The sequence below is a fragment of the Lissotriton helveticus genome, chromosome 3_1 (genome assembly GCF_964261635.1).
Source record: "Lissotriton helveticus chromosome 3_1, aLisHel1.1, whole genome shotgun sequence".
NCBI lineage: Eukaryota > Metazoa > Chordata > Amphibia > Caudata > Salamandridae > Lissotriton > Lissotriton helveticus.
Genome location: NC_136061.1, coordinates 768296527 through 768315578, shown reverse-complemented (window position 1 = coordinate 768315578; position 19052 = coordinate 768296527). Strand labels below are relative to the sequence as shown.

The following is a 19052-nucleotide window of genomic DNA, read 5'->3' as shown; positions in this document are numbered from 1 at the left end:
GTATAAATTAAAAAGAGTCGGGCTGAGTGCCGAGCCCTGCGGGACCCCTTGGGAGATGTTGCGTGAGGCAGATTCAAATGGGGGGGTGGATACTTTGAAGGTGCGTCCAGATAAAAAAGAACGAAACCATTCTAGTGCGGTATTCTCTACACCGGCCTCTTGTAGTCGTTGAAGAAGGATGGAATGCGAGACAGTGTCGAAAGCGGCACTGAGATCCAACAGGATCAGTGCCGCCGTCTGTCCTGCGTCTATCAACTTCCGCAAATGCTCCACCATAGCTAACAAAGCAGTTTCCGTGCTATGGCCTGTACGGAAACCATTCTGGGATGGATCTAGAATGCCTGAGTTTTGAAGATGGTTAGACAGGATTTTGTTGGCATGTGCCTCCGCAAGTTTGGATACCCACGGGAGGAGGGAGATGGGTCGGTAATGTTCAGGCTTTGAAGGGTCCAAGGTGGGCTTTTTTAAAATAGGGATAACCGTAGCTTGTTTCCATTTACTGGGAACAGTCCCGGACTCAAAGGATAGCCTTACAAATCCATACCAAATGTTTCACCTCTCATGTAACCTACTGCATCTGATGTCCGTGCAAAATGATATACATAGGTCAGACATCACAACCTGTGAAGGTCCACATTGGACAGAAACGAAGTAGGATAAGATGTTTGACTGAGAATGCCCCATTAGTACAGCATTACCAAGAAAAAACACACACGGCCGACGAATTACGTTGGCAAGTCATTGAGAAAGCTAAAATTCCTTATAGGGGCGGAGACATTTCCTTGATTTTACAGTGACTGGAATGTAAATGGATCGACAACTGAATTAGACAGGGGTTAAACAGCCTTGAAGAATGGCGTAAGGTTCATACGTTTGAACTAACCATGCCCCTAGCAAGAACTATCATGATGCTGTTGTCTGAGATGGGTATTCGTGATTAATGGACGTTCTGATTTACCACTCTATCAGAATGGTCACCAGTGAAAATATAGACTACACCAATCACTGATAAATGCCCTTATATGTGAATACATTTATATATTTTTATTTATTTTGAGCTAGATGCAGGTAATTGAAATTTACAGATTCTAAAATACCGAATTTTACCGGAATCGGTAAATGCTATGTAGCTAAAAAATCTGTAAAAATTACTGAATCGGTACGATGCGGTAATTACCAAATCGGTATTTACCGAGTCCGTAATTCCCATTCATTCCTATGGGCCTGGAGGCCCATAGGAATGAATGTGAATTACCGAATCGGTAAATACCGATTCGGTAAAATAGGGAAGGCTTCAAGGGTGGCAGGGTGTCACATTGACACCCTGTTGCACCACTGAATAGTGCTTGTGTGCACATGTGGCAGACATACATGCCCTAAGGGCATGTATGTCTGCCACATGGCACTGGTGTAAATGCACAGATTTTCATTTACAGAGGTATTCGTTATTTATCACCAACTAGTAGTTGGTGGTAAATAACGAATCCTTAAAGCACAGAAGCACTCTTCAAAGTGCTTCCTACATGTCATTTACCGATTTGGTAAATACCGAATCGGTAAATGATGATTCGGTAACTACAGAAACGGTAAATACAGATTCGGTATTTACTGAATCTCACCTACATAGCAAATGGCTCAATACCGGTCGGTAAACCTGAAATTTACCGAATCTCGGGATTACCGACCGGTAATGGGCCACCTACATCTGGCCCTTGGTGTTTTATATAGCACGAACATGACCCTGAGTAGGGCTTTACATTTTCATTTCCAAAATAGTTATCGGCTGTGTACAATTATTTAGAGCAAAAACATTAAGCTTAATATACATAAATACAAACCACAAAAGGGTTAATGTTCAAAGAAAGGTAGCGTGTAAATGATCAGGCAGGATCCATGATGCTGGCGAGCCTGTTGAGATTATGGGGGGTATTTATACATATACATATATGTCAGCCTAAACCAATTTGTACAGAAAGTCTTATAATAACCTTGACCAATCATGTAAGTAACCATTACTCTAGCTAAAGTCAGCATACAGTGGTTACCTAAGTTCCTGTTCCACCTGTAGGAATGACTCCATTGAATCGCACATAGGTCACCAATGTAAATATATGCATAGCACTGTTGTCTAAATGTATTGATCTGTTGCATACTTTAATAATTCAATGACTTGATTGCTTAAATGGAAATCGAAGTATGTATTATGAGCATTATCATGACTATCACAATAGATTGACACTCTGTTGCTTTACCTTGGGGACCCCTTGTCTATTTTATATCCTTGCTTCGGAATAATTATACTTACACTCAAGTCACTAGTGTAGATATATCTGAAATAATCACTATTAAGTTTGACATCACATGTAATAATAACTAATTTCACCTAGAAGTAGTCTTGTGAATCGTTCAGCCATAGAATCCAGTTAGGCAAATTGGACCATTACATTCAATGCTCTAAAGACTCAGGCAGCGTGGACATGGTAAGTAAATACAATAAACAGACGGATGGAGGGTTTTGTCCTCACTCCCTTCCAAGATGGCCCCCGGAATATGCCCAGAACCCCATTTCCAAGTCATGGAGAACTAATTCCAGTTCACATGAGCTGTGGGACCCAGCGTAATATCCACTGCTTACTTACCCTTCAGTCTGCACGGAGCATTGGACTCTCCGTTGTACACCCGAAGAGATTCACCTTGGCCTCCTGACTGAGTGAGTAGATACCTTGACTGTTTTAGGAGAATAGTCGTAGTTTGACCCCTCACTTTCTGGACGTTCATTTTTCGTTTTTTATTCACATCTGACTTTCCGTACTCAGAGCCCTTTTAGATAATTGCCAAGTATTACCATCCACCTATTAGGTGAGTGTATGACCAAGTTCAGTATCACTACATTCCTTTTTAAAAAGAGGACGAATATCAAAATGCTTCCACCTTAATCCTTAGGTGTAAGCCTATTCTGGAAATAAACGACTGTCGGCCACTGGAGATTGGTTTCTCCAAGACACCTTCCCTGTTATTATCAATATGCAGGCCACAGCAATATTGTACCCTGATCCAACGTTGGACATAATTATATATCGTCCTGAAGTAAGCACCTCTGAAAAATTGGTTCCTCAGTAGGCCCTGCACATCATGTACAATTTTCTCTAATATACATACCCCTTACAGTCACCAGGAATCACTTATCCTGAAGAGACCCTACCACCTTCCCCCGGGTCGAAATGTCATCGACACTATACATGGATAGTCTCAAAGTACTAGAAAAAGAATCTGGTCCTTGATCTGGAAATTTAGTCAGAATCTAATAGACATAATTTTCTTCCAAGAAAAACATGTCTTCTGAAGCTTTGTCCCAAGACTGTGGAATAATATTTATTTATTTAGAAGTTTTATATTGTATGTGCTATTTGTCTCCATCTGGTTACTTCCGAGTGCAAGGTGAAAGTGCAGCATAGTTTGCCCTTCTGAGGACAGCAGGAGAGAAACAATTGAACACTTTCTTTTCTCTTTTACATACCAAGACATGTAACATTCGACTCAGACTTACTCTTTCAGCCTACATCATCAGGGGGGTAAAACTGCCATGGATTTTCATTTGACTTCTTACGACACAACTGACGATTTAGTTTAGCTTATGTAGTCAAATTAATTTAGGAAAATTGACTCGGTGACAGAAAATAATGAAGGTCTGGTTTGTTGTGAAGTTAGGAAACATGAATTGAAAACAATATTGCTCATCCGTAGTTGTCTAAATTGCATCATTATAAAATATTCTTTAAAGATATTCTGTGTTTGTGATCACATCCACATGTTTTATAAAAAAAAGGCTTAAGAAATATTGAGCAACATTTAATTAAATGCTAATTGGGAACAGTGAATGTTGTGTTTTTTTCTTTTTGTCAATCAAGAGCTTTGATTTTATATTTTGTATCGATTGCTACATGTCATCTGCCTGTGTCTGTACTTTTTAAAAACTATTTATATGTGTATGGTATAGCTGGACACCGAATAAACATGAATGATGTTCAATAATGCTATGTATATATAGGCATTCATCAATATAAAGAGATCTGAAAATAAGATTATGTATTATATTTAAAATTCTTAGGTTTAAACTTACTACATTGCTATTGTCAACTACTCAGAAATATCTTATTGATAAGATAACAAAAATATTAATTTGTCACAAAATCAAAACATCCTGATGATTTATTTGTTACACCTCTGTCACTTAGAAACTGAATCATGTAAAAAATTAATATTACCCTCTTCATACTTGTGGAATGGGGGTACTTGAAAACCAAGGTGGTAATGTAGATTTTATTGAAGGAAGAACACCTCCAAAAATCTGGTCTGCTAAAAATATGATTTATCGAACTTAGAGAGGTGAAGCTACCACTAGGTTACTGAAAGTGGATCTTCAGTTGGCTCCAACATCGGAAACTTCTCATCTGGCATACCATTCATTGGAGGACCAATGGATTGGCCCTACTATTTTGTATGGGCCTTACTATGTATACATTTCCTGCCTGAGGCCATCAACAGAAGCATGAAATACGATTCATCTCAGGATCTTCCTTTCGGCCATAAAGATACTACTGACGAAAGAAGGTTGATTCACTGAAATATATTGGACATCGGAAACTCAGGAACCCGTCACCTCTTGCAGTTGTGTGAAGGTTTATTAGGGTCACTAATAATATCTGTGAATCATTTGTTACTGACCTTTCTATGTCTTAATTCCTAACTTCAATCTCTTCAGCTCCATACTCCCAACAACCTGGTTAGCTCCTGCTCTTCCCTTCAGTACTAACATTGCTCCTGCTGTGAAAAGTTACTCTTACTGAGGAGCTAGAATTGTCCTCCTCATAGATGCTACATAAGAAACAAAGTGCAGAGCAGTTTTACTCCACCCACAGTTTACACTTTTGGAGGAAACCACCAGACGACATCATTATTTGAATATATTTCCAAAATTAATTATGATAGTATCTGCACATATGATTCTTAATAGAAGCTGGGAGAACAGACATGTCCTAGATGTTAACAACTATTGACGCAGACTGCTAGCTGGCTTGCCGTTTGAACACGGTATGAAGAATAAGAATGCTTTCTTCCAATTTAGGCCTTTCAGAATACCAGTCTCGTATTCCTACACCTGGAATTACCTATACTGAGTGCATCAGTAATTCTGGGATGCGGGGATAACATAATATTCCAACCTGCACCTTGAGGGACCCTGGGAAAAGGGTAAATACTTTGGGAATTGATGTAGGGGCACCTGAATCCTGTGGTAATTCTACATCTTATAGCTATTTCCCAACTGGAGCGTTTACCGGCTTTTAGATGGTAAAATGTACAGGGAATGATAACTGGAACTGTGGTAGTACAAGAGGGAGAGGTGTGGTGCAGCGTCTGACCCCGAATCGCGGAGTTAACGGTTCGATCCCCGGCACCGGTGACAGCTCAGCTCAGCATCATGTGACTCTGGGCAACAGCTCACTTAATCTCCCCGACAGCCCCCAGCACCTTGAGACCCTTACGGGTGATTAGTTCAAGCTTTACAAATACCGGGTTATTACTACTGCAAATCCTGTAAATTTCAGATTAGGCTGGAAACACAGTTTACATTTGTATCTGGAGCTAAACCGACCTTTATAACACCTTGCGGGCTTCAGTCGGCCAATGGCCGTCGCGCGCACAACCTTCGTAGTGCTGCGCACGTCCGTTGGGCGACGTGGCCTGCCCACCCCGCTGAACCGCTGCATCGCGGTAGAATTGCCTCAGTGGTTAAGCGGATAAATACTGAGGTCATTAAAAAACAGCTGATCTGAATTGACATCCCAAATATGTAAATGTGTCCCACAAATATACAATAAGAATGAGGGCAGTGAACATTTTAAAACACCTGCCTAATGTTCTGCTTTAATGCATCCTAGCTTTTGGAATGCAGAGCCCACTAGCAGAGCAAGGGCGTAAACAGCTGACTGCTGTATTCCTCCTGTGAGGCACTCATGCATATGCAAAACTTGCACAGACACATCCAGCGTCATCCAGAACTGGCATAACTTGCGATTGGCTGCTAGCTGAGATCCTACAACACCAAGCCAGTAAAAGAACAAGCATTAGAAATGCAATAGGTCTCGGATCTATTTGAGTTAGAGGAAATGGCATTGTAAATGGCAATGTCTTTCACCATGTGTTATGGAGTGTATGTATGTAGTGTGTAATGGAATTATGTGGTTTGGATTGGAATTGGAGCAATGGTAGCATGCTGAGCTTTAGATGATTATGATTAAAAGTAAAGTTTGCAAAACTGCTATTGGTACAATAGTTAATTGTGGATTCGTTAACAATTGATGTGTGTAGTGATGGCTGTTGGTGTGAAAGCGTGCACTGACGGCTGGTGGTGTGTGAATGCCTGGTGAAAGTGTGCACTGATGGTTGGTGGTGTGTGTGTGCGCCTGGTGAAAGCGTGCAGTGACGGCTGGTGGTGTGTGTGAGCTTGTTGAAAAGCTGATTACCCTGCATACTCACATACTGATTACCCTGCATATTGAAACACTGCTCACCCTGCACACTCACACACTGCTGGCCCTGGACACCTACGTACTGCTCAGCCTGCATACTCACACACTGCTCACCCTGCACACTCACACACTGCTGGCCCTGGACACCCACATACTGCTCACCCTGCATACTTACATACTGATCTCCCTGCATACTCAAACACTGCTCACCCTGCATACGCACACTCTGCTCACCCTGCACACTCACTCACTGCTGGCCCTGGACATCCACATACTGCTCATCCTGCATATGCACACACTGCTTAGCCTGCACACTCACATACTGCTGGCCCTGGACACCCACATACTGATCACCCTGCATACTCACATACTGATCACCCTGCATACTCACACACTGCTCACCCTGCATACTCACACACTGCTCACCCTGCACACTCACACACTGCATGCTTCTGTACTGCTGGAACCAGTGCGCCTGTACTGTGTGTTCTGTGCTTCTGTACTGCTGGAACCAGTGCTCCTGTACTGTGGGTTCTGTGTTCCTGCACTGCTAGGACCAGTGTTCCTGTACTGCTAGGACCAGTGCTCCTGTACTGCTGGGACCAGTGTTCCTGTACTGTGGGTTCCATGCTTCTGTACTGCGGGACCAGTGTTCCTGTACTGCTGGGACCAGTGTTCCTGTACTGCTGGGACCAGTGCTCCTGTAATGCTGGGACCAGTGCTCCTGTACTGTGATTTCCGTGCTTCTGTACTGCTAGGACCAGTGTTCCTGTACTGCTGGGACCAATGCTCCTGTACTGCTGGGACCAGTGGTCATGTACTGCTGGAACCAGTGCTCCTGTACTGTTCCATGCTTCTGTACTGCTGGGACCAGTGTTCCTGTACTAATAATAAAAGATATTTGTAAAGCGCTATGGCTGCGCCATCTCGATGTGTCCCCGCGCTGCGAGAGCAATACTAGCCAGACACTGTGACTGACCCACATCAGAGACCAGCACCCAACTCACCTTTGGAACAGGTGAGTTTTTAACATACACCTAAACTTAGTTTCCGATTGTTGGAGGCAAAGACTGAGCGGGAGTTTATTCCAGCTTGTGGCGGCCATCACTCTAAAAGAGCGACCTCCCATTTTAGCCCTCTTAAAATGGTGGGTCACCAACGTGCCCATTCCGCAAGACCGCAGCGCTCTCCTCGGTTCATACCTAGTGATCAAATCAGTACGGTATGGGGGAGCCTTCTGCCATAGGATACGGTGACATATCAGGAGGGCCTTAAACAGTATCCTTTCCTTTATTGGAAGCCAGTTGAGGGTCGCCAATGCGACTCTGGATGACGCTCTCCTAGGTAGTCTAAGCACTAGACGTGCCGCTGCGTTTTGTAATACCTGAAGCCGCCCTATACTTTTGCTGGAAGCTCCCAAGAAGAGGACATTCCCGTAATCAAGCCGGGATGTAACCAGGGCCTGGGTCATCGTGCATCTAGCCGCCAAGGGGAGTAGGTCCAAGGTTTTATTCAGGATCTTAAGCACCCCAAAACACTTCCCCACCAACCGCCCAATATGTGCCTCATAGGAAAGTGTGGGATCTACCCAAATCCCTAGGTTTTTAGCTTCCGTACACGGGGTAGGTGCTGTACCCAGACAGCTTGGCCACCAGTCGCACGTCCATTTGAGTTGATCACCACCGACCACCAGCACCTCCGTCTTTGAGCCGTTCAGCTTTAGGCAGTGGTTATCCATCCACACTGCTAAGGCCTGCATACATGCTCTAAAGTTGTCGGCTCCACCTGACGGTGCCTGGGAGAGGGTGAGCAGCAGTTGAGTATCGTCGGCGTAGGATACTATCTCTACACCAAACGATTGAACCACAGCTGCTAGGGGGGCCATGTATAAGTTAAATAAGGTAGGGCTCAAGGCCGAGCCCTGCGGCACCCCCTGTTCCAGTGCAATTTCCACAGATTGAAATGAGCCTCTCTGGACCTGGAAACTTCTTCCAGTCAGGAAGGATTTTAACCAGCCGAGCGCCCGACCCGTCACACCTCCCCTGTTCAGACACTGTAGCAAGGTGATATGTGCTACAGTGTCGAACGCTGCACTTAGGTCAAGCATGACCAGTGCCATGGTGTGACCTGCGTCAGCGCCCTGCCGTAGCGTCTCTGTGGCACGCAGTAAGGCAGTTTCGGTCGAATATCCTGCCCGAAACCCCGACTGGGAAGGATAAAGGAGTTTGGCCTCCTCCACAAACGCCATCAATTGCGAGTTCACTATTTTTTCAGCTACCTTCGCGGTATATGGCAGCAAGGAAATCGGTCTCAGATTGTCTAAAACTGCATGACTTATGTTGGCCTTTTTCCTTATCGGTAGAACGATAGCCTTCTTCCAGCTCAGCGGAAGGATCTGGGTGCTAAATGAAGTTTCAAGAACATAGCGAATGTATGGTTCTAAAACCTTTAAGCTCTCTCCCACCACTCTAGGGGGGGCTGGATCACGAGGAGATCCTGACTTCACACTAAGGCATGTTCTTACAAGCTCCTTAGATGTAGGTACTGTGAAGCACTCCAGCCTACTGTCAGAGTCAAAGTACTCAGCCTCCCTCATTTCTACAAAGGTCTCCCCACTTGCAGGACAGCTGGAGAAGGAGCTATAAATTTTACGCACCTTACTAGCAAAGAATTTTGCCACTCTGTTACATTCCATGAAAGAGTCCGACTCAGGCGCATTGGAGCTGGAAACCGCTAAGATCTCCTTATAAATTTTAAAAAGCTCTCTAGCGGAGCATTCTGCCTCACTGATTCTAGTTTTGTAATGAAGGGCCTTTGCTTCTCTCACCTTTCTTTGATAGCCCCTCTGGGCAACTCTATACTCATTTTTTCTAAGAGTGTCAAAGTCCCTCCGCCAGCTTCTTTCCAGCTTCTTACACTCCGACCTGAGTGACTGCAGGTCTGACGTATACCATGGGGCAGATTTTCTAGCTCTCTTCCCTTGCTTAGCGGTATACAATGGTGCTACTGCATTCAGGGTTTCAAGAATACGGGCTTCCAGATTTAAATTGGAGCTTTCACTATCCGCTCCTCCCGGCATCCCCCCAATGCGTAGCTTCTCATTAAATACAGACTGGGAGAAGTTCTTCCACTTTCGGTGGGGATAGCTGTTATCACCCCCCCCCCCCTCAGGATATCTTCAGCCCCAGTGATACAGATATCAAAAGGAACCAGAAAGTGGTCAGTCCAAGGGAGCGGACTTGGGGCTCTCGTCATTATACCATCCCAGCTGGCAAACACTGGATCCAATAAATGGCCATGCGTAAGGGTGGGGGTGTGATTTAGCAGCTTTAAATAGTTATCCTGTAATTCCTGTTTAATCTCTACAGCCTCTTTCAGTCATGCATCCTCAAAGTGAATATTCATATCTCCCAGTAGCATGAACTTACTACGCCTAAGCGCCATGTGTGCTACACATTCTTGCAGACTTTGTCTAAAATTGCCTAAACTCCCCGGTGGTCTGTAAAGAAGGATACCCGATATATGACCCTGAGGGCCAATTTGTAGTCCAAACCTACCGGCCTCACAATTCTATATCCCTAGAGATTCAAAAGAGCACACAAGAGGCGCTTTAGTGATCACTGCAATCCCCCCACCTCTTCCTGAGGGTCTATCCACCCTGGCCATTCTATAACCCGGCGGTAATGCCTCAATGACCTCAGGGTCTGAGTCCGCCCCCAACCACGTTTCTGTCAGGAAGAGTATGTCCAGCTTCTCCTCTAAAAGAAGATCCCAAATTTGCAAACCATGTTTAGGGAGTGATCTGCAATTCAGTAGGGCCCCTTGGAAACTACTTGCCCCTGCCTTACATGCTAGCTCTCTCTTAGCTTTAAAGGAACAATGGGGGCACTTGGTGGACGAGATTACCTCCAAAGTGTGCCTGCAACAATCCGCAACCGCTGGGCGTAATTCCTACAGCTCGCGTCCGTCATAGACTATAGGGACCGCGGCGGATTCAACAGGGGGTAGGGCACTGGGCCGTGCCCGGTTGCGGACGGGCGCAGACAGGCTTAACTTTCGCGCAACTTCGGCGCGCCATCGTCGCGCCCGCTGCGCGGCCGGATGCACATTGGTATATATGAGCCGTGCCCCGGAAGTGATGCTGTAGGTGGGAGGAGTCGCGTACCTCCGCTCAAGCGGCACCGAAAAGCCGTGGCGGAACGGGGACGGACCGGGCAGTACAATGGGGCCTGCTGGGACCAGTGTTCCTGCACTCTCTCTGCACTCACTCTGCACTCACTTTGCACTCACTCTGCACTCACACTCGCTCTGCACTCACTCTGCACTCACACTCACTCTGCACTCACTCTGCACTCACACTCACTCTGCACTCACACTCACTCTGCACTCACTCTGCACTCATTCACTCTGCACTCACTCACTCTGCACTCGCACTCACTCTGCACTCACACTCACTCTGCACTCACTCTGCACTCACACTCTGCACTCACACTCTGCACACTCACTCTGCACACACTCTGCACTCACTCTGCACTCACTCTGCACTCACTCTGCACTCACACTCTGCACTCACTGCACCTACTCTCACTCTGCACTCACTCTGCACTCGCACTCACTCTCACTCTGCACTCACTCTGCACTCACTCTCTGCACTCTCACTCACTCTCTGCACTCACACTCACTCTGCACTCTCTCTGCAATCACTCTGCACTCACTCTGCAATCACTCTGCACTCACCCTGCACTCACTCTGCACTCACTCTGCACTCACTCTGCACTCACTCTGCACTCACTCTGCACTCACTCTCACTCTGCACTCACACTCACTCTGCACTCACTCTGCACTCACTCTGCACTCACTCTGCACTCACTCTGCACTCACACTCACTCTGCACCCACTCTGCACTCACTCACTCTGCAGTCACTCACTCTGCACTCACGCTCACTCTGCACTCACTCTGCACTCACTCTGCTCACACTGTGCACTCACACTCTGCACTCACACTCTGCACTCACACTCTGCACTCACCATTTGCACTCACTCTGCATTCACTCTGCACTCACTCTGCATTCACTCTGCACTCACTCTGCACTCACACTCTGCACTCACACTCACTCTGCACTCACACTCCCTCTGCACTCACTCTCACTCGGCACTCACTTGCACTCATTCTGCACTCACTCTGAACTCTCTCACTCTGCACTCACTCACACTCTGCACTCATTCTGCACTCACCCTGCACTCACTCACACTGCACTCATTCTGCACTCACTCACACTCTGCACTCATTCTGCACTCACTCTGCACTTACTCACACTCTGCACTCATTCTGCACTCACTCACACTCTGCAGTCACTCACACTCTGCACTCATTCTGCACTCACTCTGCACTTACTCACATTCTGCACTCACTCTCACTCTGCACTCACTTACACTCCGCACTTACTCACACTCTGCACTCACTCACTCTGCACTCACTCACACTCTGCATTAAAAGTGCATTTCTTTAACATGTAGAAGCTGTAACATTAATATGTCACATTATATCAATGCACTGGGAAGTACTTATTTATCGGACTGTTTTTAAACATGAACCATTAGTGAAATCAGAAACAAGACAGTTGTCGTATAAACCTGAACGTTGCCCAGAGTATCACAGAGTAGCATTGCAGCGTATTCACCTCAGGACGGATTCTGAACACTTGCTCCAGACATCGGAGCACCTTCTATCCCTCTCAACTCAACATCAGCGGCAGGAACACCGGAGGGGAGGGGCTGCGGCGTCTTGAGGAAGAAGCAAAACCGAAGTGTGTCAGGAGGCAGCGCGGTCTGTCTGTCTGTCAGCATCACCCGAAGAGACAAACACATAAAATAGCGAGAACCACACAAGGGGCAGGAAACCAGAGCAGCCCGAGGTGCCTGGAAGGGGCAGGTCTGCAGTGCACTCCAAGCGCATGATGACGTGTCATGCCCAAACTGTCTTTAAGGGGTGTGGCATAACTGCCAGAGCAGCCGACTTTGGAGCTGGGGGGTCCAGGTTCGAGTTTCGGCATCGGCTGAACTCCTGTGATTCTGGCAAATCATTTCATCTCACAGCGCCTGGAGACCCGCACGAGTCTTTACCACTATACAAATCCGAGTATTATGATTCTATTGCACACCGCGACTTTCTGAATAAAGAGTCAGCAATAAATGTCAAGTTTCTGAGTGGTCGCCAGTGACTGCTGTGGGTATTTCGGTGTTGTGGCGTGCATGTGGTCACGGGAGCTTTAGAGTGGCATGTGCGTGGTCACGTATGCTTGGCAGAGGCATGCACTTTTTGCAGTCTGGCAACAAGGCAGCTGGCCCTTGGCCCCAGAGGGAGCTGGTGTTGTGAAGCCCAGGAATGACCGGGCAAGGGCTGAGCTGGAGACTCCAGGGCCTATGTGTGGTGTAGTGTCGGACTATAGGGTGGGGGGGTTCTGTCACTACTTCCTGTTTCTGAGAGCTCGAGGGGAGCATGGGTGCTGTAATGAGAACCCGCTAATCCAATCCATATTTTAATTGCGTTGAGCGGCCCCGCTGCGTCTGTGTAATGGACATTGACACTCTCGCCGGACAAATAACATAATTGGCCGACGGTGCGTTTGATTGGAGGCATGACGTGTGTGTATGACGGTGTGTTTGATTGAAGGCAATTACTCTCACTCTGCACTCACTATCTCACTCACACTCTGCACTCACTCGCACTCTGCACTCACTCACACTCTGCACTCACACTCTGCACTAAAAAGTGCATTTCTTTAACATGTAGAAGCTGTGACATTATTATGTCACATTATATCAATGCACTGGGAAGTACTTATTAATCGGACTGTTTTTAAACATGAACCATTAGTGAAATCAGAAACAAGACAGTTGTCGTATAAACCTGAATGTTGCCCAGAGTATCACAGAGCAGCATTGCAGCGTATTCACCTCAGGACGGATTCTGAACACTTGCTCCAGACATCGGAGCACCTTCTATCCCTCTCAACTCAACATCAGGAGCAGAAACACCGGAGGGGAGGGGCTGCGCGTCTTGAGGAAGAAGCAAAACCGACGTGTGTCAGGAGGCAGAGCGGTCTGTCTGTCTGTCAGCATCACCCGAAGAGACAAACACATAAAATAGCGAGAACCACACAAGGGGCAGGAAACCACAGCAGACCGAGGTGCCTGGAAGGGGCGGGTCTGCAGTGCACTCCAAGCGCATGGTGACGTGTCATGCCCAAACTGTCTTTGAGGGGTGTGGCATAACTGCCAGAGCAGCCGACTTTGGAGCTGGGGGGTCCAGGTTCGAGTTTCGGCAGCGGCTGAACTCCTGTGATTCTGGCAAATCATTTCATCTCACAGCTCCTGGAGACCCGCACGAGTCTTTAGCACTATACAAATCCGAGTATTATGATTCTATTGCACACCGCGACTTTCTGAATAAAGAGTCAGCAATAAATGTAACGTTTCTGAGTGGTCGCCAGTGACTGCTGTGGGTATTTCGGTGTTGTAGCATGCATGTGGTCACGCGAGCTTGAGAGTGGCATGTGCGTGGTCATTTATGCTTGGCAGTGGCATGCACTTTTTGCAGTTAGCTAGGCAGTTAGCTAGTCAGTTAGCAGGCAGCTAGCATTGGTGGCAGCATAGGTGATGAGACAACAGGGAGGGGAGGTGCAAAGTCGGTGGATTTATTTATGCTATTTTATATAGCTCGGACTTTACCCGAAGGTGACAGAGCGCTCGACAAAAGCAACAGAGCTGATATAAGAGAACATTACAAGTGAACAAATTACAGAAGCAAAAGTTACAATACCTGAGGCAATAGTGACAATTGTGAGTGTACAACGTACAAGAAGTAGCAAAGACAGTGGGGAGGTTCATTCTGTGAGGGTCAGAATGTCAGACTGAAGTCAAGCTTTGACCGGCAGGCGGCATGCGCACAACACACACAGCAGAGAAAACGAGGCTTCGTAGAGCAGACAGCAAACAATGGTGCATGCGCGCCCAGCATCTGTCTTCAATTACCGCGAGCCATGACAGCTGGTAATTGAAGAAATATGGCCTTCTGCTGCTCGTGTCCGCACGGAATATGCACGAGGCGGAGCAACTCTACCGCCTGTGGCCTATTGCGTGCTGTCTTCTAAAAAGACAGGCATGCGAGGCCCAATTGCCATGCAGATGCCACAAAAACATGGCAAAAATAACGAGCATTCAGGAATCTGTTAGGTACGATTTTCGCAGCCCTCAGAAAAGGACTCTTAAGCCACGCTCACTTCGTGGGACGTAGGACGAGCCCTAAAAAGGGGAATTTGGATGCTGTAGAAGAATGATCTTAGTACAACTGAACATGCACAAGAGAAAGAATGTGCGGGCCGTTGGTGAGCCAGGTTGCATACCTCTATTGCGATGGACTGGTCATAACAACATAACATGTATTTGTAAAGCACACTTTCACCAGTAGGTATCTTGGCGTTGAATAACAGAAGTTTATTGCTACCGAACTCAAAGGTCAAATGTCAGAATAAACATTTTGAGGTTTTAGAGTAGAAAAGTGTACCACCAGTTGTAGGTCAGATAATTTGTTTCCTTTCTAACAAGTGACTGTTGTGTCACATGTGGCCATTGAAAGTCGGATTTCTCTTGCCACTACTGGGATTAAGAGAAGAAAGACGTAACTTGCAGGTGAGAGGAATGGGAATAGAATCCATAAGCAGCAAGTGGGTCTTGACTGTCTTGATTTGTTCATCGAGGCTGCAGAATCATCTTCATTTTGGTTTAGATCTACCAATTCATTCATCAATTAACCTTTAATTTCAGACATGCTTTACTGAAAGATTTTGCATTGATGTCCTCTTGTGCTTCAACACCTAAGAGTCCAAGCCTTACACATTGTTATTTGTCCCTATTTGAAAGAAGGAAAGTAGGAAAAAAAGACCAACCAACTTTCAATATTCCTTCCTCCCGCTCATGGCCATCTTAGAAAGTTAATGTTCTCACTTTTTTTCCTCCACAACTTCATATCCGAATTTATGATCCTATCCGTCCACTATATTACGTCTTGCTCCCATTCTTTATTAATTCAGTATGTTGTGCAGGAATAAGTTTAAGTATTCAGTGATTTGTGGGAAGTGAGTTACCTCAACTCTGTGGAAAGGTAATCTAATTTAAAATCATTGTCTCGGTTTGTTGGTTTCACTGCTATTTTATACAATCTCAAGAGAAGATGAAGAGAAAAATGAAAGCACGCCGTACAACTGAGATTGATAATCTAAAAATTTTCACTGTCCAAAATGCATTCATTGATTGTTCTTTGGCATTGGTTGATCAAGCCAGGTGATAGAATAATTGGGATTGTTTGGAAAAGAATTGTAATTTGGGTAGGATGATCATTTACACTGATGTGATTCTTCCTAGCAATGACAGTCCGTTTGCATACCACTGAGTCACATTTTTAAAACATTAGTGCTAACACTGGCAGAAAGTATGTTTGTATCATTTGTTGCACCTTTGGATTGATATGGACACCTAGATAAGTGATTGCTTCCTTTGACCATTTAAAAGGAAATTGTGCTTTCAGTGATGGTTGTTGGAGTGCTGGGATTGACAAGTTTATTATGTAGGGCTTATTTATATTGACTTTGAAGCCTGAGCAGTGCCCGCATGGAGGTCCCATCCAGTTCTTAAAATCAGGATTTGTATTCCTTTCTCAGAGTGCCTACTTCTGTCTTATTCTTTGTGAGGAACTGTTGCATGTAGAATCATGTTATGTCCACTTTATCTTGTGCCAGGTGCAGAGTACCGAAGTGATGGATGGAATGCTTGAATTAATCTCAGTCACTGGTAATTACTCGGGCCACATCCCAGTCCACCATTATTTTGTACACCATGCCACCTCAGTTTGGCCCAACTCATATGCAAATCAGTCTTGACCCTGCTCCAATAGGGACAGTAAAATCTAAACTGCCAGGTCAGGTCCTCCCTGAACCAGAATACAAGGAGCCCAAGACTGTTCCCAAGGTTCATGGGGTTTCCATTTCATATGGTTTGCTACCTGCAGCCGTATTCTTGGTTTTTGGTCAGGTATAGGGGCCATTGAGGAAGTTGTGGCCTGAATGAGCATACTCTATTTGGAGCCAACACTTTGTTTCATTGTCACTTTTAATAAGCCACCATTATGTACTGTTGCTAGACCTTATGTGCTCAACAAATCATTAGCTTTTAGAGTAATACTGTGATAGGGGCATAGACTCCACCCACATGTTGGTTTTCCTGACTACAGGATTTTATTAAGTCAAAGTTGTGTGCTTCCACTGACCTGAAAAGGGTGCTTGGTTGCACTTTTTAGCTTCTAGAAAAGCTTAAACTCCATACAGCAGGGCTGATTGTTAATAGTAGCAAGACACTTGTGGTAAATAAATAAATAATACCTCTATTTTTGAATGGATAAATGAATAACAGATAGCTCAAAAAATAAGAGTCAAGATTCGAGGTAGTAGGAGTTTTGCAGGTTTATTACAGCATAAAGGACAGGAACAGGACGACCTGCACGGGAACAGGATGGCAGCGCTGCCGGGGGCAGAATCGGGATCGGCGTAACATTTAATAACAATACACGAATATATATACTAAAACAGTTGCATTACAATACATATGATAGGCGGAGCAGTGGGTGTGGCCAATAGCAGTCGCGAAAGATAAGGGTGAAAGTAGGTGTAACAGAGGCGTATACATAGACATGTGATGCAAACGTAACAGAATATGTCATAAATGGGGCGGAAACATGGAGGGGGCTACCTAAGGAGCCGGGACCTCTGACCTAATGGTGCGCGCAAACTGGCAATGACGTGTTACTAGGAGAAGCTGGGGGCTACGAACTCTGTGCTAGGAGCAGAGACTGAAGTCTGGAGAGTCAGGGCGACATGTACCTAAGCAGTATCTAGTATCTGATGTTTAGAGAACATGTTGATAGAATCCAAAAGTTATCGGGGTAAAGGCTAACAGACTCTAAGACTGGAGCATGCATTATTCTACATGTAGTGCGTGATGAAGAATATTAAATGACCATTAAATGCAGTATTTCTCTAACGTGGAGACGTAAAGGCTAGACAATGACGGAAACTATTGATGCAGTTCAGTAGCTTTAGGAATGCAGAGAAGGAGGACTGAACTGATAACTGGAATCATAACATACTCTTGGCATACTCAGAGGCAGAGCCAGGCTGAGCCGGGCACTGTGAGGCAGGAAGTAAGTGAAGGGTCAGGGATATAGGTGGGGGCTGTATCGCTCCTCAGCGAGGCTTCAGGAGACAGGAGCTGAATCTGGTGTCCAGGCCCTTTTGAGGCCTAGAAACGGGGACTTTACAATGAAATAACGTGCACACTGAGAAACGTGGCAACGTAGCTTTACATAGGCCTGATATTCGTAGTATTCACGAGAACTGGAAACTGGCATACTAGAGATGGACACAACTGTAATTGCGTCTTTAATCGATCATGGGGAATACATATGCATATCAATCATGCACGTATAACATATGATGGAGGACGCGTAGGGACACAGAACATGGCAAAATTTACTTTTCCACATTCCCTCCTTGTCACTACGTTTCCATCAGGAAACATCAATATTCATGATACCATCTATCATTTCATACAGTATCAATTGTTCGTCTCGAATTTTCTTGGAACGGGATTTAGAACGGGGCTTGGGACTAGGAATACAAGAGGTAGCACAAATGCCGCAAATCGCAGGGCCACATTGTATACAGAGGCAGCAGCTGAATATGATCGCTACTGCAATACCTAGAAAGGACAAGACTTTCCATCCCCAGGCAGAAATTATATTCCAGAACCAACCGGACCATGTCCAGGTGCCTGGATCTTGGTGTAACAGATGGGCAATTTTATGGAGTCTGGTTATAGCTGAATAAACAGACGGTGCGTTATTTGGAATGAAAATGCAGCAACTAGATCCGATGACTCTACAGGCCCCGCCCCTATCGGCCAATATGACGTCAAGGACGAGACGATTCTGTAAAACGACAAATCTCATAGCAGATTGATCTTCGGTTAAGTTACCTAGAGCAGAGGCAGTCTCATTGACTACTGCTTCAAGGGTTCTGGTTAACCTACGGATTAGCTTACTATTCTGGATAGGTCCTATAAAGAAGAAGAAACCTCTATTGAAATCTGTATACTGTTCTAGAGCAGTTTCAGTATAATCGACAATTGGGGACTCAATCTCCCTTCTATGTCTAAGGTGTACTAGACGTGTGTTTCTATGATAATCAGATGGGGCTAGGAAAACAGGTGGCAGTAGGAAGGCAATGTAACAGGTTCCCTCCCAATCGAGGGGCAGACGAACATATGCGGTCTGACCACAAATAAAATAAGAATGACGTGAAGCTTTGAAAATAGATTTCCCACTGTCACTGTACTCGACAATAGTAGTACAATCGCTGTGTCCTACATGTACGGAACCATTATTTCTAACACATAATTCGCCTTTGACTG

General features: G+C 45.5%; 1 protein-coding gene across 1 annotated transcript in view; it reads right to left on the bottom strand.

Moving 5' to 3' along the window:
- DENND2B (DENN domain containing 2B) overlaps nt 1–19052 on the bottom strand; it is a 1120876-nt gene that overhangs the window by 936022 nt on the left and 165802 nt on the right. The gene's annotated exons all lie outside the window — the stretch shown is intronic.